Source organism: Lolium rigidum, chromosome 3, assembly GCF_022539505.1.
Source record: "Lolium rigidum isolate FL_2022 chromosome 3, APGP_CSIRO_Lrig_0.1, whole genome shotgun sequence".
In the NCBI taxonomy this organism is placed as follows: domain Eukaryota; kingdom Viridiplantae; phylum Streptophyta; class Magnoliopsida; order Poales; family Poaceae; genus Lolium; species Lolium rigidum.
The window spans coordinates 220,416,960-220,444,064 of record NC_061510.1 but is presented as its reverse complement, the minus strand read 5'-3'; positions in this window follow the sequence as shown (position 1 = coordinate 220,444,064).

Genomic DNA, 27,105 nt, shown 5'->3' with positions numbered 1-27,105 from the left:
GATAGCGGTCTATGTACTTTGTCGTAATGCCCAATTAAATCTCACAATATTCATCATGTCATGTATGTGCATTGTTATTCCCTCTCTATTTGTCAATTGCCCGACTGTAATTTGTTCACCCAACATGCTATTTATCTTATGGGAGAGACACCTCTAGTGAACTGTGGACCCCGGTCCATTCTTTTATACTGAAATACAAATCTGCTTGCAATACTTGTTCTTTACTGTTCTTTGCAAACAATCATCATCCACACTATACATCTAATCCTTTGTTACAGCAAGCCGGTGAGATTGGCAACCTCACTGTTTCGTTGGGGCAAAGTACTTTGGTTGTGTTGTGCAGGTTCAACGTTGGCGCCGGAATCTCTGGTGTTGCGCCGCACTACATCCCGCCGCCATCAACCTTCAACGTGCTTCTTGGCTCCTCCTGGTTCGATAAACCTTGGTTTCTTTTCGAGGGAAAACTTGCTGCCGTGCGCATCATACCTTCCTCTTGGGGTTCCCAATGAACGTGTGAGTTACACGCCATCAAGCATATTTTCTGGCGCCGTTGCCTGGGAGATCAAGACACGCTGCAAGGGGAGTCTCCACAATCCAATCTCTTTACTTTGTTTTTGTCTTGCTTTATTTTATTTACTTTCTTTGTTTGCTGCACTTATATATCAAAACACAAAAAAATTAGTTGTTAGCTTTACTTTATTTACTGTCTTGCACTCTATATCAAAAACACAAAAAAATTAGTTACTTGCATTTACTTTATCTAGTTTGCTTTGTTTACTACTGCTAAAATGAGTAATCCTGGAGTTGAAGTTCGTTCGTTTAAGCAACAATGGGGAGAATGTTTAAAAGATGCTTGGTATAGAATTAGTGATGCCCATAATAGGTGCACTAAGAAACACTCCACCACTATCCTACTCAGGAATTTTTATGTTGGTATCTCTAGATGGAATAGGTATGTTCTTGATTGTCTCGCGGGAGGTAACTTCCTAGGCGCTCCTGCTTTAGAAGCTAGTTGCATTATTGAGAGTTTATTTGGAACACCACCTGTTAATGAAGTTAAAATTGAAACCTCTCTTGAAGATGTCATGAAAAAATTGGAAACCATAGAGAAATTTTTTCCAAGTATTGAAACTAAATTGGAAATGTTACTTGATAAAACTGATGAACTTGATAAATCCTTAGGAGGAATTGATGAAAGAATAAGTGTCCTAGGAATTTGTGTTGTCCATGATAATCAAATCAATAGGATTGGCGAACTTGAAAAAGCTATGGGAACCTTGGGTTCAACCTTTTCATCCTTAAAGTTTAGAGAAAAAGCTTATGTGGGTAAGGAGCAAAAGTTTATGTATGTCTCTAAAGTGCCTAAACCAAAAAAATATTATTATAGGCCTAAAATTCACAAAGCCCTTAGTACCACTACAGATGGGGGAGCTTATGATATCAATGCTTCATCTCTTGATAATACTTGATACACACTTTCTGCGCCTAGCTGAAAGGCGTTAAAGAAAAGCGCTTATGGGAGACAACCCATGTTTTTACTACAATATTTTTATTTTATATTTGAGTCTTGGAAGTTGTTTACTACTGTAGCAACCTCTCCTTATCTTAGTTTTGTGCATTGTTGTGCCAAGTAAAGTCTTTGATAGTAAAGTGAATACTAGATTTTGATTACCTGCACGATAATGCATTTCTTTGCTGTCACGAATTTCGACCTGCCTCTCTGTAGGTAGCTCAGAAAATTAAGCCAATTTACGTGCGTGATCCTCAGATATGTACGCAACTTGCATTCAATTTGGGAATTTTCATTTGATCAAGTCTGGTGCCTCAATAAAATCCATCTTTACGGACTGTTCTGTTTTGACAGATTCTGCCTTTTTATTTCGCATTGCCTCTTTTGCTATGGTGGATGAATTTCTTTGATCCATTAATGTCCAAGTAGCTTTATGCAATGTCCGGAAGTGTTAAGAATGATTGTGTCACCTCTGAACATGTTAATTTTTATTGTCCACTAACCCTCTAATGAGTTGTTTCGAGTTTGGTGTGGAGGAAGTTTTCAAGGATCAAGAGAGGGAAATGATGCAATATGATCAAGGAGAGTGAAAGCTCTAAGCTTGGGGATGCCCCGGTGGTTCACCCCCTGCATATTTTAAGAAGACTCAAGCGTCTAAGCTTGGGGATGCCCAAGGCATCCCCTTCTTCATTGACAACATTATCAGGTTCCTCCCCTGAAACTATACTTTTATTCCATCACATCTTATGTGCTTTGCTTGGAGCGTCGGTTTGTTTTTGTTTTTTGTTTTGTTTGAATAAAATGGATCCTAGCATTCATTGTGTGGGAGAGAGACACGCTCCGCTGTTGAATATGGACAAATATGTCCTTAGGCTTTACTCATAGTATTCATGGCGAAGGTTGAATCTTCTTCGTTAAATTGCTATATGGTTGGAATCGGGAAATGCTACATGTAGTAATTCTACAATGTCTTGAATAATTTGATACTTGGCAATTGTTGTGCTCATGTTTAAGCTCTTGCATCATATACTTTGCACCCATTAATGAAGAAACACCTAGAGCTTGCTAAATTTGGTTTGCATATTTGGCCTCTCTAAAGTCTAGATAATATCTTGTATTGAGTTTTGAACAACAAGGAAGACGGTGTAGAGCCTTGTAATGTTTACAATATGTCTTTTATGTGAGTTTTGCTGCACCGGTTCATCCTTGTGTTTGTTTCAAATAACCTTGCTAGCCTAAACCTTGTATCGAGAGGGAATACTTCTCATGCATCCAAAGTCCTTGAGCCAACCACTATGCCATTTGTGTCCACCATATCTACCTACTACATGGTATTTCTCCGCCATTCCAAAGTAAATTGCTTGAGTACTACCTTTAAAATTTCCATTCTTCACCTTTGCAATATATAGCTCATGGGACAAATAGCTTAAAAACTATTGTGGTATTGAATATGTACTTATGCACTTTATCTCTTATTAAGTTGCTTGTTGTGCGATAACCATGTTTCTGGGGACGCCATCAACTACCCTTTGTTGAATATCATGTGAGTTGCTATGCATGTCCGTCTTGTCTGAAGTAATAGAGATCTACCACTTAATGGTTAGAGCATGCATATTGTTAGAGAAGAACATTGGGCCGCTAACTAAAGCCATGAATCATGGTGGAAGTTTCAGTTTTGGACATATATCCTCAATCTCATATGAGAATACTAATTGTTGCTACATGCTTATGCATTAAAGAGGAGTCCATTATCTGTTGTCCATGTTGTCCCGGTATGGATGTCTAAGTTGAGAATAATCAAAAGCGAGAAATCCAAAATGCGAGCTTTCTCCTTAGACCTTTGTACAGGCGGCATGGAGGTACCCCTTTGTGACACTTGGTTAAAACATGTGTATTGCGATGATCCGGTAGTCCAAGCTAATTAGGACAAGGTGCGGGCACTATTAGTACACTATGCATGAGGCTTGCAACTTGTAAGATATAATTTACATAATACATATGCTTTATTACTACCGTTGACAAAATTGTTTCTTGTTTTCAAAATAAAAGCTCTAGCACAAATATAGCAATCGATGCTTTTCCTCTGCGAAGGACCTTTCTTTTTCTTTTATGTTGAGTCAGTTCACCTATTTCTCTCCACCTCAAGAAGCAAACACTTGTGTGAACTGTGCATTGATTCCTACATACTTGCATATTGCACTTGTTATATTACTCTATGTTGACAATTATCCATGAGATATACATGTTATAAGTTGAAAGCAACCGCTGAAACTTAATCTTCCTTTGTGTTGCTTCAATACCTTTACTTTTATTTATTGCTTTATGAGTTAACTCTTATGCAAGACTTATTGATGCTTGTCTTGAAGTGCTATTCATGAAAAGTCTTTGCTTTATGATTCAGTTGTTTACTCATGTCATTACCATTGTTTTGATCGCTGCATTCATTACATATGTTTACAATAGTACGATCAAGGTTATGATGGCATGTCACTCCAGAAATTATCTTTGTTATCGTTTACCTGCTCGGGACGAGCAGGAACTAAGCTTGGGGATGCTGATACGTCTCCGACGTATCGATAATTTCTTATGTTCCATGCCACATTATTGATGATATCTACATGTTTTATACACATTATATGTCGTATTTATGCATTTTCCGGCACTAACCTATTAACGAGATGCCGAAGAGCCAGCTTGCTGTTTTCTCGCTATTTTTGGTTTCAGAAATCCTAGTAAAGGAAATATTCTCGGAATTGGACGAAATCAACGCCCAGGGTCCTATTTTTGCACGAAGCTTCCAGAAGACCGAGGGGGAAAGGAAGTGGGGCCACGAGGCGCCGACACAACAGGGCGGCGCGGCCCAGCCCTTAGCCGCGCCGGCCTGGCGTGTGGGGCCCTCGTGTGGCCCCCCGCGTTGCCCTTCCGCCTACTTAAAGCCTTCGTCGCGAAACCCCCAGTACCGAGAGCCACGATACGGAAAACCTATCGAGACGCCGCTGCCGCCAATCCCATCTCGGGGGATTCTGGAGATCACCTCCGGCACCCTGCCGGAGAGGGGAATCATCTCCCGGAGGACTCTTCACCGCCATGGTCGCCTCCGGAGTGATGAGTGAGTAGTTCACCCCTGGACTATGGGTCCATAGCAGTAGCTAGATGATTGTCTTCTCCTCATGTGCTTCATTGTCGGATCTTGTGAGCTGCCTAACATGATCAAGATCATCTATCGGTAATTCTATATGTTGTGTTTGTCGGGATCCGATGGATAGAGAATACTATGTTATGTTGATTATCAATCTATTACATATGTGTTGTTTATGATCTTGCATGCTCTCCGTTATTAGTAGAGGCTCGGCCAAGTTTTTGCTCTTAACTCCAAGAGGGAGTATTTATGCTCGATAGTGGGTTCATGTCTCCGTGAATCTGGGGAGTGATAGAAACCTCTAAGGTTATGGATGTCATTGTTGCCACTAGGGATAAAACATTGATGCTATGTCCGAGGATGTAGTTATTGATTACATTACGCACCATACTTAATGCAATTGTCTCGTTGTTTTGCAACTTAATACCGGAAGGGGTTCGGATGATAACCTCGAAGGTGGACTTTTTAGGCATAGGTGCATGCTTGGATAGCGGTCTATGTACTTTGTCGTAATGCCCAATTAAATCTCACAATATTCATCATGTCATGTATGTGCATTGTTATGCCCTCTCTATTTGTCAATTGCCCGACTGTAATTTGTTCACCCAACATGCTATTTATCTTATGGGAGAGACACCTCTAGTGAAATGTGGACCCCGGTCCATTCTTTTATACTCGAAATACAAATCTGCTCGCAATACTTGTTCTTTACTTGTTCTTTGCAAACAATCATCATCCACACTATACATCTAATCCTTTGTTACAGCAAGCCGGTGAGATTGGCAACCTCATCTGTTTCGTTGGGGCAAAGTACTTTGGTTGTGTTGTGCAGGTTCCACGTTGGCGCCGGAATCTCCGGTGTTGCGCCGCACTACATCCCGCCGCCATCAACCTTCAACGTGCTTCTTGGCTCCTCCTGGTTCGATAAACCTTGGTTTCTTTCTGAGGGAAAACTTGCTGCTGTGCGCATCATACCTTCCTCTTGGGGTTCCCAACGAACGTGTGAGTTACATGCCATCAACCAGCAAGGTATACCAACCTTGAGAGCAACTGTTTATAATAAATTGCTCAAAATGCATAGGCTTAACTCACCCCTACAAGTTCTAGCTATTGATGAATCCAACCTTGTTAGGATCCATCTAATACTTACTCCGTAAAACCTATTGGAACCATAGAAAACCATAAAACCCCACAAACCCAATTGTCATACTTGTTCTTTATTAAAGAACATGTTCTTCAAAAGTTATTCTTTTGAAGAATATAACAAGTAACCATTAACCATGCCATATAGCTAGTACCAAGACCAACCATTGTTCATTACATGTTAGGATTATACCATATCCTATCGTTGTGTGCCATTTATATTATTATTGTGATGTATTGCATTACTTATGATACAAAGTAACAAAACTCTAATAAGAACCTTGTTTGTGGAATCACTCTAAAAGTGCAACACACCTTGAACTAATCATTACAACTCACTAATCCTAAATCGTTGGGGTTAGGTCACTCTTAGAGCGATTGCATCTCATACTTATGCATTATTGCATCCTTGCCAATCTTTTAAACATCATCCTTACCGGACGATGATGCTATTTCAGAATTTGGAGTTATTGCGTATCGAAGACCTTGCCTGCATAATCTTGCAGTCAAGAAAGGCAAGTTCATCGCTTGCTCATGTCATTTGAGTATTTTTACCAAATTACTTGCAAACTATTATACTTATCGCCCTTGCATGAAAAGCAAAATCACTATTTTCATAACTATGAATATGACTATGTGGTTGGCAATGGAACCATGGAATGTGTTGACATGGTGGAGGTTCCATTGCAATGCGTTTATATCCATCTAGGATTAAACAACAAATGTTTTCCAATGATTCTTGTGCCGTAAAACTCGTGTTAACCATAAGATCTGGAGTGGGACGGAGTAGTCAATTGTATTTCCACCTCTCGTACATCAACGGATGCGCTTACCGTAGCAGTTGTGTCTTGCGGGAGCAACTTGAGGGTGGGGATCTGATGTCTACGGGTGCTTCTATTCTTGTAGACAGTGTTGGGCCTCCAAGAGTAGAGGTTTGTAGAACAGCAGCAAGTTTCCCTTAAGTGGATCACCCAAGGTTTATCGAACTCAGGGAGGAAGAGGTCAAAGATATCCCTCTCAAGCAACCCCGCAACCACAAAGCAAGAAGTCTCTTGTGTCCCCAACACACCTAATAGGTGCACTAGTTCGGCGAAGAGATAGTGAAATACATGTGGTATGAATATATATGAGCAAGTAGTAACGGCGCCGTAAAAGTGTTTGTCTGGCATGTGGTTGATGGTGGTAATATTGCAGGAAGTACGGATGCGAGTAAGACGATAAACAAACAAGCGATAGCGATATTTAGGAACAAGGCCTAGGGATCATACTTTCACTAGTGGACACTCTCAACATTGATCACATAACAGAATAAATAAATAGATGCTAGACTCTACACTCTTTTGTTGGATGATGAACACCACTAAGCGTGTAGGATTACACGAACCCTCAATGCCGGAGTTAACAAGCTCCACAATATTCAATGTTCATATTTAAATAACCTTAGAGTGCATGACAGATCAACACAACTAAACCAAGTACTAACATAGCATGCACACTTGTCACCTTCACACTACGAAAGGAGGCATAGATCACATCAATACCATCATAGCAATAGTTAACTTCATAATCTACAAGAGATCACAATCATAGCCTACGCCAAGTACTACACGATGCACACACTCGTCACCATTACACCGTGCGGGAGGAATAAACTACTTTAATAACATCACTAGAGTAGCACACAGATAAATTGTGATACAAAACACATTGAAATCATAAAGGGATATAAATAAGCACTTCACTATGCCATTCATAACAGTGAATAAGTATTTTGTGAAATATAGCCTAAGAGACCCACACGGTGCACACACTCGTCACCTTTACACACGTGGGACAAGGAGTCTCCGGAGATCACATAAGTAAAATCCACTTGACTAGCACAATGACATCTAGATTACAAGCATCATCATATGAATCTCAATCATGTAAGGCAGCTCATGAGATTATTGTATTGAAGTACATTGGAGAGAGATTAACCACATAGCTACCGGTACAGCCCCGAGCCTCGATGGAGAACTACTCCCTCCTCATGGGAGACAGCAGCGGTGATGAAGATGGCGGTGGTGTCGATGGAGGAGCCTTCCGGGGCACTTCCCCGTCCCGGCGGCGTGCCGGAACAGAGACTCCTGTCCCCCAGATCTTGGCTTCGCGATGGCGGCGGCTCTGGAAGGTTTTCTCTGGTTTCGTCGAACATATCAGGGTTTTCGCGATGGAGGCTTTAAATAGGCGGAAGGGCAAGGTTAGAGGGGGTCTGGGGCCACCAGACACTAGGGCGGCGCGCCCCCCTCCTGGGCCGCGCCGCCACCATGTGTGGGCCCCCTGTGGCCCCTCTCCGACGGTTCTCGGGTGTTCTGGAAGCTCCCGGGGATTCTAAGATCTTCGGTGTTGATTTCGTCCGATTCCGAGAATATTTCCTTACTAGGATTTCTGAAACCAAAAACAGCAGAAAACAGGAACTGGCCCTTCGGCATCTCGTCAATACGTTAGTTCCGGAAAACGCATAATAATGACATAAAGTATGCATAAAACATGTAGATATCATCAATAATGTGGCATGGAACATAAGAAATTATCGATACGTCGGAGACGTATCAGGATCCCATTCTAATTCCCCACGGTAATGCGGTCTATGATGGGTTGCATTACCCGGCGAAGGACCATGGTTCCGACCTGGTAGTTGTCGAGGTCGGAAGATATCCAAGTAATATAGCCCGGCGAGGACCCAAGATCGGATTTGCAACAAAGGGTGGGTGTGCGAGGTAGCGGAGGAATATGATTGACTAAGACCTTACTCCTGGCCTCACACCAAAGGAAGTGTGGACGAGCCTGCAACTCGGTTGGCAACAAGGATAAGATCTCTTATGGGTAAAGCAACACACCTCTGCAGAGTGTAATGAATCGTGACCTGTCACTCCCTGTTCGGGTTATGGAACTACGAACGCTGCCGGAAAGGAACTCCATGAAGTTCTAGTAAACCGGTGAAGGCTGACGGACATAGTTCTTCTGAATAAAAGCAACCTTTTGAAGAAATGGTTATGAAAACCTGCATTGGTATTAGACTTTCTGGTCTAATGATGTAGCTAGTGCATTAAACACCTCTTTCCTATAACGAACTTGTTGAGTACGCTCGTACTCATCTCACTCTTAAATCCTCTGCTTAGATATGGAGGCATCGAAGGAGGATCTACAGTACAACTCGAAGACCGAAGAGTCAACAACTACTTCAAGGGACAGGAACCTGCCGGAAGAGTCATATACGACATCAACCATGGAGAAAACGTAGATTAAGCAGTAGAAGGGAACTAGCTCCCTAAACCTAGCTCCTACTTAGCTAGAATCTAGTCATAACCTCTATAGCTAGTCAAATACTCTATAAATAGAGTACGTGATAAGATTAGACTACGAATCGTTCTTCTGGAGTTTATTTGCAGTTTTACCTCATTGTAAAGTAGGAGGCTGTGTGGATATTTTTCTAAAGAGTCAGTGTTGTAATACTATAGACATGCCTTGGACCCGCATATGTTTTTGTTGTACCACTCTGAGCGATATAGTACTAGTGGAACGGTGTTTCATTGGTGTTATTGATGTCTACGCACACTTCTATTCCTGTAGACAGTGTTGGGCCTCCAAGAGCAGAGGTTTGTAGAACAGCAGCAAGTTTCCCTTAAGTGAATCACCCAAGGTTTATCGAACTCAGGGAGGTAGAGGTCAAAGATATCCCTCTTAAGAAACCCTGCAATTAAGATACAAGAAGTCTCTTGTGTCCCCAACACACCTAATACACTTGTTAGATATATAGGTGCACTAGTTCGGCGAAGAGATAGTGAAATACAAGTAATATGGATGATTGTAAGTAGTAACTGTAATCTGAAATAAATATGGCAGCAAGCGAACATGTAACAGAACTTGTTGGAAATGGTGTTTCAATGCTTAGAAACAAGGCTAGGGATCATACTTTCACTAGTGGACACTCTCAACAATGATCACATAAATAAATAACTTCTCTTCACTTGTGCTACTCTGAATTACTCTCCTATTGGAATCACTAATCATGTAGTGGCTACAAAAGCTCCGCTCAAAGTTAATCAAGTACTTGACAAACACCACTCATAGGGATATCCTCATCAAATCATAATCCAACACAATACCGTTGCAATTTAGACCGAGTACTAACATAGCATACACACTGTCAACAATAGCTATGAAAGGGGGAATAGATCACTTCAATATTATCATAGTAATAGTTAACTTCATAATCCACAAGAGATTACAATCATAACCTACGCCAAGTACTACATGATGCACACACTGTCAACTTTACATCATGGAGGAGGAATAGACTACTTTAATAACATCACTAGAGTAGCACATATATTAATAGTGATACAAAGCTCATGATCACATAAAGATCACACCATGGGAGAGAGAGATGAACCACATAGCCACCGGTAGAGCCCTCAGCCTCGGGGGAGAACTACTGCCTCCTCATCATGGGAGACAAAGAACGGCGATGAAGATGGCGGTGTGATACGTCTCCAACGTACCTATAATTTCTGATGTTCCATGCTTGTTTTATGACAATACTTACATGTTTTGCTTGCACTTTATGATGATTTTATGCATTTTCCGGAACTAACCTATTAACGAGGTGCCGAAGTGCCAGTTCCTGTTTTCTGCTGTTTTTGGTTCCAGAAAGGCTGTTCGGGCAATATTCTCGGAATTGGACGAAATCAACGCCAAAGATCTTATTTTTACCGGAGGCTCCAGAACACCGAAGGGGGGTCGGAGGAGAGCCAGGGGGCCACCACACAGGTGGGCCGCGCGGGCCACACCCTGGCCGCGCCGGCCTGGTGTGGGGCCACCCTGTCGCCCCTCCGACTCCGCCTCTTTGCCTATTTAACCCCTTTCGACCTAAAAACGCGAGACGAATCGACGAAACTCCAGAAAGACTCCAGGGGCGCCGCCACCATCGCGAAACTCCAATTCGGGGGACAGAAGTCTCTGTTCCGGCACCCTGCCGGGACGGGGAAGTGCCCCCGGAAGCCATCTCCATCAATGCCATCGCCTCCATCATGCTCCGTGAGTAGTTCCCCCATGGACTACGGGTTCTAGCTGTAGCTAGTTGGTATCATCTCTCCCATGTACTTCAATACAATGATCTCATGAGCTGCCTTACATGATTGAGATTCATCCGATGTAATCGGTGTTGTGTTTGTCGGGATCCGATGGATTGTTACGTTATGATTGTCTATCTACAAAGTTTATGAAGTTATTGTTGCTGCAATCTTGTTGTGTTTAATGCTTGTCACTAGGGCCCGAGTGGCATGATCTTAGATTTAAGCTCTATACTTATTGCTTAGATTGTATCTACAAGTTGTATGCACATGTCGCTGTCCGGAACCAAAGGCCCCGAAGTGACAGAAATCGGGACAACTGGAGGGGATGGTGGTGATGTGAGGATCACATGTTTTCACGGAGTGTTAATGCTTTGCTCCGGTGCTCTATTAAAAGGAGTACCTTAATATCCAGTAGATTCCCTTGAGGCCCGGCTGCCACCGGCTGGTAGGACAAAAGATGTTGTGCAAGTTTCTCATTGCGAGCACGTATGACTATATATGGAAAACATGCCTACATGATTAATAAGCTGGATGTTCTAATTTAATGCTTTGAATCCTATCAATTGCCCAACTGTAATTTGTTCACCCAACACTTGTCACTTGTTATTGGAGAGTTACCACTAGTGTAGATCGTCGGGAACCCCGGTCCATCTTTCATCATCATATACTTGTTCTACATGTCATTGGAAGTAGTATCAACTATCTTCTCGGTGCCATTGCCTGCTGTGTTACTATTACTGCTGCTGTGTTACTCTGTTACTACTGCTCTCATATCACTGCTACTTTCACATCACCCCTGTTACTAGTGCTTTTCCAGGTGCAGCTGAATTGACAACTCAGTTGTTAAGGCTTATAAGTATTCTTTACCTCCCCTTGTGTCGAATCAATAAATTTGGGTTTTACTTCCCTCGAAGACTGCCGCGATCCCCTATACTTGTGGGTTATCACGGTGCTGTCGATGGAGATGACTCCGGGGGAAATTCCCCGTCCCGGCGGCGTGCCGGAACAGAGATTCTGTCCCCCGAAACTTGTCTTCGCGATGGCGGCGGCTACGGAACTCTTCGTGGAATATCATCGATTGTTTTAGGGTTTTCACGACGGACAGAATATATAGGCGAAAGGGCGGAGTCGGAGGAGCCAGGGGGTGGCCTCCCCACCTGGTGGCGCGACCAGGGAGGGGCCCGCACCCAGGTATGGTGTGGGTCCCCCTTGGCCCCCCTCCAGCCCTTCTCTGGCTCTCCGGGTCCGTCTCGGAAAAATATTGACTTCCGTCTTCGTGGGGTCCAATTCCGAGAATATTTCCTATGTAGAATTTCTGAAACCAAAAACAGCAGAAAACAGGAACTGGCGCTTCGGCATCTTGTTGATAGGTTAGTACCGCAAAATGCATCAAAATGATATAAAGTATGAATAAAACGTGTAGGTATTGTCATAAAACTAGCATGGAACATAAGAAATTATAGATACGTTTGAGACGTATCAAGCATCCCCAAACTTAGTTCCTACTCGTCCTCGAGTAGGTAAACGATAACAAGGATAATTTCTGAAGTGACATGCTACTATCATAATCTTGATCAATACTATTGTAAAGCATATGAGATGAACGAAGTGATTCAAAGCAATGGTAAAGATAATGACTAAAAACTGAATCATATAGCAAAGAGTTTTCATGAATAGTACTTTCAAGGCAAGCATCAATAAGTCTTGCATAAGAGTTAACTCATAAAGCAATAGATTCTTAATAGAAGGTTTTGAAGCAACACAAAGGAAGATTTAAGTTTCAGCAGTTGCATTCAACTTTCTACATGTATATCTCATGGATAATTGTCAACACAAAGTAATATGATGAGTGCAAATAAGCAAGTATGTAAGAATTAATGCACACAGTTGACACAAGTGTTTGCTTCTAAGATAGAAAGAAGTAGGTAAACTGACTCAACATAAAGTAAAAGAAAAGCCCTTCGCGGAGGGAAGCAGGGATTACTCATGTGCTAGAGCTTTTTATTTTGAAAACATGGAAACAATTTTGTCAACGGTAGTAATAATTCATATGTGTTATGCATAAAACCTCCTATAAGTTGCAAGCCTCATGCATCGAATACCAATAGTTCTCGCACCTTGTCCTAATTAGCTCGGATTTCCATGGATTATCATTGCATTACATATGTTTCAACCAAGTGTCACAAAGGGGTACCTCTATGCCACCTGTACAAAGGTCCAAGGAGATAAATCGCATTTGATTTCTCAATTTTGATAGATCTCAACTTGAGGACATCCATACCAGGACAACATAGAAAACATATAATGGACTCCTCTTTAATGCTTAAAGCTTTCAACAACAGATTATATTCTCATAAGAGATTTGAGGATTAATGTCCAAACTGAAACTTCCACCATGATACATGGCTTTGGTTGGCGGCCCAATGTTCTTCTCTAACAATATGCATACTCAAACCATTCAACTCATGGCAAATCTCCCTTACTTCGGACAAGACGAACATGCATAGCAACTCACATGATATTCAACAAAGGTGTAACGATTGATGGCGTCCCAGAAACATGGTTACCGCTCAACAAGCAACTTATAAGAAATAAGATACATAAGCGACATATTCTTTACCACAATAGTTTTTAGGCTACTTTCCCATGAGCTATGTATTGCAAAGACAAGGAATGAAATTTTTAAAGGTAGCACGCAAGCAATTTACTTGGAATGGCAGAAAAATACCACACGAGTAGGTAGTTATGGTGGACACAAATGGCATAAGTTTTGGCTCAAGGTTTTGGATGCACGAGAAGCATTCCCTCTCAGTACAAGGCTTTGGCTAGCAAGGTTGTTTGAAGCAAACACAAGTATGAACCGGTACAGCAAAACTTACATAAGAACATATTGCAAGCATTATAAGACTCTACACTGTCTTCCTTGTTGCTCAAACAGTTTTACCAGAAAATATCTAGACTTTAGAGAGACCAATCATGCAAACCAAATTTCAACAAGCTCTACGGTAATTATCCACTAATAGGTTTAAACCACATGATGCAAGAGCTTAAACATGATCTACTTGAGAGCTCAAAACAATTGCCAAGTATCAAATTATTCAAGACAATATATCAATTACCACATGAAGCATTTTCTGTTTCCAACCAAATAGCAAATAATGAAGCGGCTTTCAACTTTCGCCATGAACATTAAAAGTAAAACTAAGAACACCAGTATTCAATATGAAAAAGCGGAGCGTGTCTCTATCCCACACAAGGATTGCTAGGATCCAATTTTATTCAGAGAATGAAAATAACAAAACAAAAATAAAAGCACACAGACGCTCCAAGTAAAGCACATAAGATGTGACGGAATAAAAATATAGTTTCACTAGAGGTGACCTGATAAGTTGTTGATGAAGAAGGGGATGCCTTGGGCATCCCCAAGCTGAGACGCTTGAGTCCTCTTGAAATATGCAGGGATGAACCATGGGGGCATCCCCAAGCTTAGACTTTTCACTCTTCTTGATCATATTATATCATCCTCCTCTCTTGATCCTTGAAAACTTCCTTCACACCAAACTCAAAACAATCTCATTAGAGGGTTAGTGCATAATAAAAAATTCACATGTTCAGCAAGGACACAATCATTCCCAACACTTCTGGACATTACCCAAGGCTACTGAAATTTAAAGGAGCAAATAAATCCACTCAAACACAGTAAAGAAGCCATGTGAAATAAAAGGCAGAATCTGTCAAAACAGAACAGTCCGTAAAGACGAATTTTTTCGAGGCACTTAACTTGCTCAAATCAGAAAACTCAAAACTAATGAAAGTTTCGTACATATCTGAGGATCACGCGTAAAATTTTGCAGAATTTTTAGATTCTCCTACAGAGAGAACAGCTCAAATTCGTGACAGCTAAAAATCTGTTTCTGCGCAGAAATCCAAATCTAGTATCAACCTTCTATCAAAGACTTTACTTGTTACAACAATGCAATAAAATAAAGATAAGGAGAGGTTGCTACAGTAGTAACAACTTCCAAGACACAACAAAACAGTAGCAAAATAAAAACATGGGTTATCTCCCAAGAAGTGCTTTCTTTATAGCCATTAAGATGGGCTCAGTAATTTTAATGATGCTCTCGCAAGTAATAAAAGTTGAAGCAAAAGAGAGCATCAAAAGCAAATAAGGAACACTTTTAAGTCTAACCCACTTCCTATGAAAAGGAATCTTCTAAATAAACAAGTCATGTAAGCATAATGCAACAAGCATAGAAAGGCAACACACGCGCAACTTCAAGATTCTCAACATAAAGAGGGGAAACTTAATATTATTAAGATGCATATAACCATGTTTCCCTCTCTCATAATAACTTTCAGTAGCATCATTGATGAAATCCACAATATAACCATCACTTAAAACATTCTTATCATGGTTCATATGCATAAAAGTATCATTAATTTTGGCATAAGAAAAACTCTTCTCATTAATAGTAATTGGAGCAGGATCATTATCATGAATTTGAACATGGTAAACAAGTTGCATACTAAGGGAATGGTTTTTGGCAATCCCATCATAACTATGACAAGTTTCATAATGATAATTATAACCTATGTCATAGCATTCTTTATAATAATTGTCAAAGATTGGAGGCATAGTGTCATCATAAGAAATAGAATAGTTATCTTCCACAGTGTGTTCTTCTGTAATCATACCATCATTGTTACTAGTAGGAGATGTATAAAACATATAATCATCAGTAGCAAAAGGATTTTCAAACACCTCATCCCCAAGCTTAGAGCTTTCTATATCATTATGGGAAGAAACATGGATAGTACTAATACTATGGCAATTATTAACATCATCATTTTCAGAATTAGTGTCCCAGAGATCTTCAATATCAAAAGTGGTGTGCTCTTCCCAATCATGATCACTAATATAGGTAAAGGGCATAGGAAGATCATTGTACTCAGATTCATTATCATAATAATCATTAGGAGCAACATACTTACGGTTACGTATCGTTATCTCATACACGCGGGGATATGCCGTTACCTCTTTCTTTTTATTCCTCCTCTTCTTCTTCTTCTTCGTTTCCTTCTTCTTCTTCTTTTCCTTCTCCTCGTTCCCTTCTTTAGGAGGAAGAGGCTTGAAGGGAGGCTTCTCCACATAACCTGATTTATTTCCATAAACAATAGAAGAAACTTGGGAGGATTCCTCCTTTTCATTAATAAGTTCAAAACACATAGCGGTCCTATCATATTTTGGCAAAGTGTCATCTTCTAAAATATTTTGTATGTAAGTATTTGTATGGAAATTATCAATGCAATAAGAAAGACACCCATGCAGGACACTATTAATATCAAGAGCACTCATATCCACCAAAGAAGTTTTTCTCAATAACTCTTCACGGACCAAAAATAATGTAAGTTCATCTCATGCTGATTAGGAGTGATTTCATCATCACAATACAAATTTGTAGCACTTATGAGGTTTGAATTATCATTGGAGGAACATTGAAAATTAAAATGACCCACTCTATGGCAAAGTTCACAAATAAAAGGATAGAGGGCACAAACTTTTTCACCAAGATCATCTAGAGCCCTAGACCACTTTCTAGTTTTTTCATTCCTGTGATGGATACAATATTCTTCTTCAATTTTATTCTTTTCACAAGGTCTATGAACTCCACAAAAATTAACATGCTTATAGGAAATAGCATTTTCAGAAGTTTGAGCATGTTCATTGCAATCATTAATAACAGTTTCATCCTTCATGCTGATGTCTTTAAAAGGTTCATGATACATGTACCAATTTTCTTTAGGAACATTAATATGAGAAGCAAAAGCTCTATGGAAATCGACCATAATTTGAGGATCAAGACCATAATTAGCACTAAGCTCTTGAAAATCAGCGGTTTGAGCAAAAGACTTAATGCATTCATATTCATAGTTTATACCTGATTCTTTACCTTTGTCGTTCTCCCAATCTTCAGTATTCTCCTGAATCCGATCAAGAAGATCCCATTTAAACTCTTCTTTGTTGCGTGTGAATGATCCAGAACAACTAGTATCCAGCAAGGTTTTATCTTGAAAAGAAAGTCTTGCATAGAAATTATCAATGATGATATTACCAGGAAGCTCATGAATGGAGCATTTGAGCATTAAAGACTTCAATCTTCCCCATGCTTGGGCAATACTCTCTCCATCATGAGGCCAGAAATTACATATGCGGTTTCGGTCTTTGTGAATTTCACTTGGAGGATAAAATTTAGAATAAAATAGAGGCATAATATCCTTCCAATCAAGAGAATGCCTATTCTTCAGCAATTTATACCAATGCGCCGCTGTACCAGACAGCGACATAGAAAATAGTTTCTTCCTAACTTCATCCATAGAAATACCTGCACACTTGAATAACCCGCATAATTCATGTAAAAACAGTAAATGTTCTCCAGGATGGACAGTTCCATCCCCTTCATAGCGGTTATCCACAACAAGTTCAATAATTTTCATAGTTATTTTGTCTGGAATACTTTCAACAGGTGGATTTGGAATATCACAAGCATCATTCGAATTACCACATGTTGGAGACAAAGCATTATCAAGGCAAAATACTTCTTCCAAAGCTGAGGAGCAAAAAGGATTTTTAGATAAACTAGCTTCCCCAAGCTTGGGTTTTTCCATAGCATTAAAAATAATGGTGTCCAAAGAATTTATACTAATAACATTACTACCATTATTATACAGACAAACTTCCATAGGTGTTTTAATTTTCTCTTCAAACACCTCATGTCCTAACTCAAGATAGATACTATAAAGATCTCTAATTTTGTTGTTGTTTTCCATTAAGCCTAACTAGTGAAAATAAAAACAAGAAACAAAAAGATGCAATTGCAGGATCTAAAGGAAATAGCTTCGAGCACTCACACACCGGCAACAGTGCTAGGAAATAGCTTAGTAGTCGGAGGATGTGAATACCTTTTACCTTACCTCCCCGGCAACGGCGCCAGAAAATAACTTGATGTCTACGCACACTTCTATTCCTGTAGACAGTGTTGGGCCTCCAAGAGCAGATGTTTGTAGAACAGCAGCAAGTTTCCCTTAAATAAATCACCCAAGGTTTATCGAACTCAGGGAGGTAGACGTCAAAGATATCCCTCTCAAGCAACCCTCCAATTAAGATACAAGAAGTCTCTTGTGTCCCCAACACATCTAATACACTTGTCATATGTATAGGTGCACTAGTTCGGCGAAGAGATAGTGAAATACAAGTAATATAGATGATTGTAAGTAGTAACTGTAATCTGAAATAAATATGGTAGCAAGAGAACATGTAACAGAACTTGTTGGAAACGGTGTTTCAATGCTTAGAAACAAGGCCTAGGGATCATACTTTCACTAGTGAACACTCTCAACAATGATCACATAAATAAATAACTTCTCTTCACTTGTGCTACTCTGAATTACTCTCCTATTGGAATCACTAATCATGTAGTGGCTACAAAAGCTCCACTCAAAGTTCATCAAGTACTTGACAAACAACACTCATAGGGATATCCTCATCAAATCATAATCCAAGACAATACCGTTGTAATTTAGACCGAGTACTAACATAGCATACACATTGCCAACAATAGCTATGAAAGGGGGAATAGATCACTTCAATATTATCATAGTAATAGTTAACTTCATAATCCACAAGAGATTACAATCATAACCTACACCAAGTACTACATGATGCACACACTATCAACTTTACATCATGGAGGAGGAATAGACTACTATAATAACATCACTAGAGTAGCACATAGATTAATAGTGATATAAAGCTCATGATCACATAAAGATCACACCATGGGAGAGAGAGATGAACCACATAGCTACCGGTAGAGCCCTCAGCCTCGGGGAGAACTACTCCCTCCTCATCATGGGAGACAGCAACAGCGATGAAGATGGCGGTGGTGTCAATGGAGATGACTCCGGGGCAATTCCCCGTCCCGGCGGCGTGCCGGAACAGAGATTCTGTCCCCCGAAACTTGTCTTCGCGATGGCGGCGGCTACGGAACTCTTCGTGGAATATCGTGGATTGTTTTAGGGTTTTCGCGACGGACAGAATATATAGGCGAAAGGGCGGAGTCGGAGGAGCCAGGGGGTGGCCTCCCCACCTGGTGGCGTGGCCAGGGAGGGGCCCGCGCCCAGGTATGGTGTGGGGCCCCCTTGGCCCCCCTCCGGCCCTTCTCTGGCTCTCCGGGTCCGTCTCGGCAAAATATTGACTTCCGTCTTCGTGGGGTCCAATTCCGAGAATATTTCCTGTGTAGAATTTCTGAAACCAAAAACAGCAGAAAACAGGAACTGGCACTTCAGCATCTTGTTAATAGGTTAGTACCGGAAAATGCATCAAAATGATATAAAGTATGAATAAAACTTGTAGGTATTGTCATAAAACTAGCATGGAACATAAGAAATTGTAGATACGTTTGAGACGTATCAGTTATATGCATACTACACCATGCAGTGGTATGCTGGGTTACCACAAAGACGCATTGAGCCTGGGGTGCTGCCAGACGGGCCCGATGAAACGCCCACCTAGACGCGAGCGGTCACGCGAAGACGCATCCGAGGTGCGTATTTTGGCCGCGTTTGCGTCTCCGTGGACAACCCGGTCACTATGCGTCGGGCTACTAGACCTAATTCCAGGCGCATTTTTCGACCGTGCGGTCGCAAAAGGTCACTCCACGTTCGTTTGCATCGACCAAGCAGAAGATAAATCAAAGGGAATATATAGGTCGACGATGAATGATGAGACATCGTTGCTTTTCCCGGTGCACAAAACATGCATAGGTTACCAGACTGATCGAGTTTAGAGCATCATTTCTCGGATTTAAAATTTAGGGTTTGATTTTGCCAACCTCAAGGTTTATGATGAATTTTACTCAAAACCAAGTCTCCAGTCACCTAAGGGCATCTCCAACGTGGGTACGCAAAACGTCCGCATGCGTCCTTTTAGGTAAAACCATGTCCCAACGCGCGGACCCAAATGCAAAACGGACAGCCCGCGTGGTCCGGCCGATCCAAAGCCAGCTCAAATTTGTGTGGCTTTTCGGGCGAGCAGGACGAGCGCGGGTGGATGCTTTTCCATCCGCACATGTCCGTTCGTGGCCCATTTGACAGTGACAAAAAAAGGTCCCATATCTTCTCTCTCCTCCACCCCTTCTATGTTTGCTTTTTGCGATGGATTCCTCCATCGCTCCCTGCCGGATTGGAGCTCGCCTGGCCAAGGTTCGTCGTCGCCCTCGCACGGAGGCCCTCGTCGCCGCCGCCTACTTCTTTTCATCCCTGCTGGAAGTCGCCGGAGCCGAAATGGCCGTGGTGACGTCGGACTCGACGCCGACGAGCCTGCCATGGCCGAGCCACGACCTCATCGCGTTCCTGGCCGCTCCTGGCAGCGGCTCCGGCCACGGGCGCGCCCGCCCAGGCCGTGCCCCGCGCCGGCCGCGTTCCTGGCCGCTCCTCCACGGCCATGCCCCGCACCTCGCAGCGGCTCCGGCCACGGGCGCGCCCGCCCAGCGCCGCCCGCCCTCGCCCGCCACGGCGGAGCCTAGGCCGAGCCCCCGCCCACGCGCCGCGCCACCGTGCCGCACCTCCACGGTCGTGCCCCGCGCCTCCTTGCTCCGGCCACGGGCGCGCCCGCCCCGCGCCGCCCTCGCCCGCCACGGCGGAGCCCAGGCCGAGCCCTGCAATGCCCTCGCCCGCCATGGCCGAGCCCCGCGCCGCGACGCGTCGTCCTGGCCGCGCGGGGGCTCTCCTTGCCGCGCCTCTGGCCGCGCCGCATCTCTGGTTGGGCTCCTCGCCGCGTCTCTGGCCTCGCTGCACGGGGGCTCGCGTCCGCGCGTCCGCGCTGCTCTCGCCCGCAACGCCGTCCTAGCCTCGCCTCGCGTGGCTAGTGCCCCGCCTCCCCTGGTCGCCGCCTCGCGGGGACAACGTCTACGCGTGCGGCTGCTCGATGCCGAGGTCCTAGAGCGCGGCGCGGGTCGGCCTCTTCCGACGCGGGTTGGTGGGAGGTCGAACATGGCGCGCACGGCGGCCTCCTCCGGCGACGGGGCCGGCACTGCGGTCTCCTCTAGCGTTGGCTAGCAAGCAGTACTAGAACCAAGAAAAAAATAGAAAAAAAATAGGAGGTGATGTTTGGATCACACCGTTGGGGAGCAAAATGGGTCACGGCCATCCGCGCGTGTCCGCGTGTCCGGAGGACGACCCAAACGACCAAAAACGGATGACCCAGCGCGTCTATTTGGGTCGCTGCGTTGGAGATGCCCTAAGGGTGAAGTTGTTATTCAATCTTATTCCAATGCTGCTCGGAGACAAGATCTGAAGTGATGTTGAAAATGAGTTTGATCCAGTAAGGTTTGGTAATGCCATTAATTGCAAAAGCAGCAAAGATTCCACATTGTTCAACGGTATTGATCCATAGGGCAAAGGTTACGCATCGGTCTGTTCGCAATCCTGGAAGAAAAATCGTTGATGGAAATGATCTTGAAGAAGTACCCCTTCGCTAATAGTAAATGCAGGAGGAACATGGAGTCCATTCTCGTAGTGATTGGAAGCATTTTAGTTGTCCATGTGTTCTGCAACGATGTGGTGTAGCAGCTCAGGTGCACATTGGACGGACTGATTTGCAATGAGGAAACTTTCCATTCTCTAAAATAGTGCAAACTGCAAACCCATCCTGAGGCCCCCACTCTCCATCCCGCTCGCCACCCTTGATCTATGTACCCGCCGCTCTTCAAGTTTCTAGCGCAATCGCCCAGCCCCACTAGTCTGACCCCACCATCAACTTTCACTTACATCCGGAGCGTCCGGTCCTCCTCATCCACGGCCATCAGGTCTCCTGATGTCTCTCATCCCCAAGTCACTATTGGAAAGCAAAATTCATTGAGCAAAAGATATATTTGTAGTTGTAGGCCAAGCTTAACAAATTATCCACTCATGGCATCACTCTTCTGGTCTCGCACCCTATATTTGTAGGACATGCTCTGAAAATAGTTCAATGTGCACCTACCAATGGAGTAGTACGTCCTTCACTACTTTCACTAGAGGGGAATAACGGAAACCTACTTTAAAACGACGAGATATACTATGGACATCTAGTCTTCGGAAAGTCATTTTAGCTCTCAAGCGCCCGTGCTCTCGGCGTATTAGAAAATTTAAAATTTATATGTAAAAATTCAAAAAAATATGAAATAAAATTCAAAAAGTAGCTAATGATATATCCCACTAACGTGCAAAATCTCAAACCTCAGTTTCAAATATTTTATATTCTAAGCTACACACAAATAACAAATCCTTCCTTTTTTTAGAGATTTGAAATCACTATGCTCAGATCTACACTTTTATTATTTTTATGTAGCTCAAACTACACAGTTTTTTAAGCTCAAAATTTGCATATTTGTGAGGCACATTACTAGCTACATCATAAAAATTATCACAACTTTTTAATACTTAGAAATAGGATTTTCATAATTTTTAAACAAAAAGAACACAGGTGTCCATGTACATCAAATCTTCGTCTCCCCACTAATAAAGCACAGATGCGACACGGTATTGTTTCAGTTTAGGCCCATCGGTTGTTTTAAACCAATCCGCAGTCATGGTATAGATTAGGATCAAAGTGCACTAGAGAAGTGCTTCGGTACTGGTCAGCGCGCATGGAGGAGATGTGGAGCGGCGCTATGGCTTGCACAGAGAACTGCTGGCAAAGCTTTGCTCTGCAACAAGGAGATCCATCGATTGATAGTGCTGCTAGCTCAGGCGGTGGCGATTTAATATGGGGCAGCTGCTGGTGCGAATGGAAGCCGACGAAGTGGCAGGAACAAGCCAACTCCCCGGCAGCAAGATTTGAGGATAAAACGTGGGGAGTTTTGGGGGAGAAAAAGGAGGGGACTTAGAAAAAATACGACAGACTTTGTAATTTTAGGCTAAGGTTCACGGAGGAAGGAGGAAAAGGAATGTTTTTTATGCGCCAACGACAATTGTACTTAGGTAATTTGAGGCTAAGGTTCGTGGAGGAAGGAGGAAAAGGGGTGTTTTTTGCTGCACCAATGTCCAATGCATATTAAGAAGGATCCGACGGAAAGAAATTACAACGCAAAATTGGGGAAAATTTGGGCTTTTGTGACGTAATATGTAATCTGTTCTGCTACTAGATTTGCAACAAAATTTTCGTCATTTCCCTCATAGTTACCAAGAAAATTATGTGTTTAATAATTTAATTTGGCGTCGTAGAAACGAACGGGTTTTGTGCTAGTAGTACAGTACAGACATCTTCACTAAGTTTTCTGATTGTTTCTTTAATTACACAAATATTATGTGTTTTGAATATTTTCAAAAATATTGTGGTGTCGGGTTAGCCTAACCCAACTAGTACACTTCAGGCTAGAGTAACCTAGCCCGACCGCGTAGATTCATGGGCTCACCCAAACACGTAGGGTTGGTTGACCCCGACTAGGCCTGGTTGGGCTGGCCCAACCCGAGAGGGGCTTGTTGGGCTGGCTGAACCCAATAGAGGGGCCAGCCCGACAGGCTGGTGAGGCTGACCAAACCCGACTTGTCTGCCTCCCCCGTCTGGTCTTCTTTTAATCTCGCCTATTTTTCCTGCCCCTCTCTCCTGTCAACCCTTTCCTGCAATCGATTTGTTCTAATGTACCAGTGTTTCTCTCCCTCTTCTTCCTCCCGCCAACCCTTTGCCACCATGAGCATGCCTTGCTTAGACCAAGACTTTGGGCCGGCGAAGATGAAGGGCACAAGCTTGCCCCAAGGGTGAGAGCGGAGTGGTGTTGATGCGGCGATCTTGCGAAGATGAAGGAGGTGGAGGATTTTTCGGACAAGTTCGACATGAAGTTTTTCATTTGTGCCAACTGTGATCATGATGCACATGCAAGTTCATCGTACCCGAGACCTCTAGTATGTTATAAGCAAGATGAATACACATATTGTTGATGTCATTATTTTCATTTAACTTTCTTATTTGTCTTGAAGTCTCCTCCGCCCATCTGCATGTGGTACCATTGGACTCACAAGGAGCAACTAGAGAAGGCATTACGTGAGATCAAACAAAGGCATTGACATTCATGGGAAAGCTTTTTCACAGAGGAGTATGCAAAAGAGGTTGTTGCACAGTCAAATTAAAGTGGCACGAGAGAGAGAGAGAGGGAGAGAGCAAGCGAGCTCAATGAACATTGAAAGGAGCAACGCCGTTGGCTTCATGAGTGGGGGAAGCAAATCAAGGAACATGAGATTCACATGAAGGAGCAGGAACGGGTGTGCAAGGAGCTATATGAGGCGGAGGGGCTGAGAAATAGAGAAAGGGCTGCTCAACAAAGGCAGCGAAATGACATGCTGACAAAGACTAGAAAATGGTCACGCTGAACTCATGACCACTAGATTTATGTCATGTTTTCGATGTATCTTAACTTCAATTGTAGCATAGCGATGTATCTTAATTTACGATGTAGTGTATGGCGATGCATCTTAATTTTAGATGTATTGTAAATATTGTTGATTTCCATCCATCCTAAGTCTTCCTTCCAATAGCTTTCCGCCGAATTTTTCCTGCCCAAGAGTTCCCTCCATGTCTCCTCTTCTCGATCTATAATACCCCGCATCATTTCGTTCTAGCCCAGTAAATTCTCTCGACGATGACATTTGATTCTTCCGATCCTAATTTCTCCAAATGGATGTATCGACGTCTTCATGTGCCAGCTCAGTTATGAGTGAGAATAAAATAGCTTTATTTGAGGAATGACTTAGTAGTGACACCATCCTCACTGAGGTCGGTAAGGCATTCACTAAGATAGGGCGACCTGCTCAAATCCCCGAGCAAATACGGCAAGAAGTTCCCGGATTTTGCATTCAAGGTGGAAGAAACAAACATGAAAGAGTGATGATGGAAGGAGGGGTATTGCAAGTAATACTCGGTTGTGGGCCGACGAGAACGAGTAGAGTCATCCGACCAAAGTAGAGCACTTCAACGAGCGGTGGCAAGATTCACAAGCAACAACAACTTGGGCCAGGGATGAAGCTGCCATGTTGGCATTGGGTCAACTGACCCCAAACAAGGTTAGAAAGTTCTTCACTAATTACTATTTTGCATAAGATGACACCAGTAAATTAAAGATAATATAGAGCTGACTCCGTTGCACTTTTTACTTTGACTACCTTCGTCCCGCGCTAGGATAGGAGAGGTTGAGCAGCAGCACACGATGGGGCGCCGTGAACAGCTGAGGCATGTAGAGCGCCGAGACACACCGCTCTATCACATCTAGTGTCATTGTACACAATCCGTTCACGCAAACTGAAACAATGAAACTTGGCAAAACAATGACACATATTAATATAAAGTAGGAAATCGACCGCACAACAAAGCACAAAATCTCCCATGCATGGGGTAAAATCATTTATCCTCTCGACGACGACAAGCACATCGTCGTGGCGGCATGGAGCCCCAAATAACCGCTGACCGCAAGATTAAATGCCTTGAAGTCAATTTGATAGTCCACCCTCCCGGGTAAAACAACCATAGGTTGTGTCCTCGTCACCGAAACTTACCTTGTAGAGCATCCTCAACTGGCCGGCAAACACGCAACATGAGAGCTTTTCTTAGCTCGGTTGCAACATGGTGATTGCTCGAGTACGTCGGGCTAAGGTGCTTGGTATAAGAAATAAGTAGAAGATAAATAAAAAGTAAGACATAGGTCGGGGGTGAGGGATGAATATAACATCTGGGTCTATGGGGTCAGAGGTTAGTGAGAGCAGCCTGTAATTCTGGCCGAACTCGTTGCTTTCCGGGTGCACAAAAAGGTATAGGGTTACAAGACTGAGTTCAAATTGTCATTTCCAGGATTTAAAATCTAGGGTTCGATTTAGCTAACATCTATAAGTTCAAGGTTTATGATGAACTTTACTCAAAACCAAGTCTCAACTCACCTAAGGGCAATAAAGTTGTTATTCCTATTCCAATGCTGCGCAGAGAGACGAGAAGAAAGTGAGTTTGATCCAATAAGGTTTGGGAATGCGACCCAAACGACCAAAAACGGATGACCCAGCACGTCTATTTGGGTCGCTGCGTTGGAGATGCCCTAAGGGTGAAGTTGTTATTCAATCTTATTCCAATGCTGCTCGGAGACAAGATCTGAAGTGATGTTGAAAATGAGTTTGATCCAATAAGATTTGGTAATGCCATTAATTGCAAAAGCAGCAAAGATTCCACATTGTTCAACGGGATTGATCCATAGGGCAAAGGTTACGCATCGGTCTGTTCGCAATCCTGGAAGAAAAATCGTTGATGGAAATGATCTTGAAGAAGTACCCCTTCGCTAATAGTAAATGCAGGAGGAACATGGAGTCCATTCTCGTAGTGATTGGAAGCATTTTATTTGTCCATGTGTTCTGCAACGATGTGGTGTAGCAGCTCAGGTGCACATTGGACGGACTGATTTGCAACGAGGAAACTTTCCATTCTCTAAAATAGTGCAAACTGCAAACCCATCCTGAGGCCCCCACTCTCCGTCCCGCTCGCCACCCTTGATCTATGTACCCGCCGCTCTTCAAGTTTCTAGCGCAATCGCCCAGCCCCACTAGTCTGACCCCACCATGAACTTTCACTTACATCCGGAGCGTCCGGTCCTCCTCATCCACGGCCATCAGGTATCCTGATGTCTCTCATCCCCAACTCACTATTGGAAAGCAAAATTCATTGAGCAAAATATATACTTGTAGTTGTAGGCCAAGGCTTGACAAATTATCCACTCATGGCATCACTCTTCTGGTCTCGCACCCTATATTTGTAGGACATGCTCTGAAAATAGTTCAATGTGCACCTACCAATGGAGTAGTACGTCCTTCACTACTTTCACTAGAGGGGAATAACGGAAACCTACTTTAAAACGACGAGATATACTATGGACATCTAGTCTTCGGAAAGTCATTTTAGCTCTCAAGCGCCCGTGCTCTCGGTGTATTAGAAAATTTAAAATTTATATGTAAAAGTTCAAAAAAATATGAAATAAAATTCAAAAAGTAGCTAATGATATATCCCACTAACGTGCAAAATCTCAAACCTCAGTTTCAAATATTTTATATTCTAAGCTACACACAAATAACAAAGCCTTCCTTTTTTAAGATATTTGAAATCACTATGCTCAGATCTACACTTT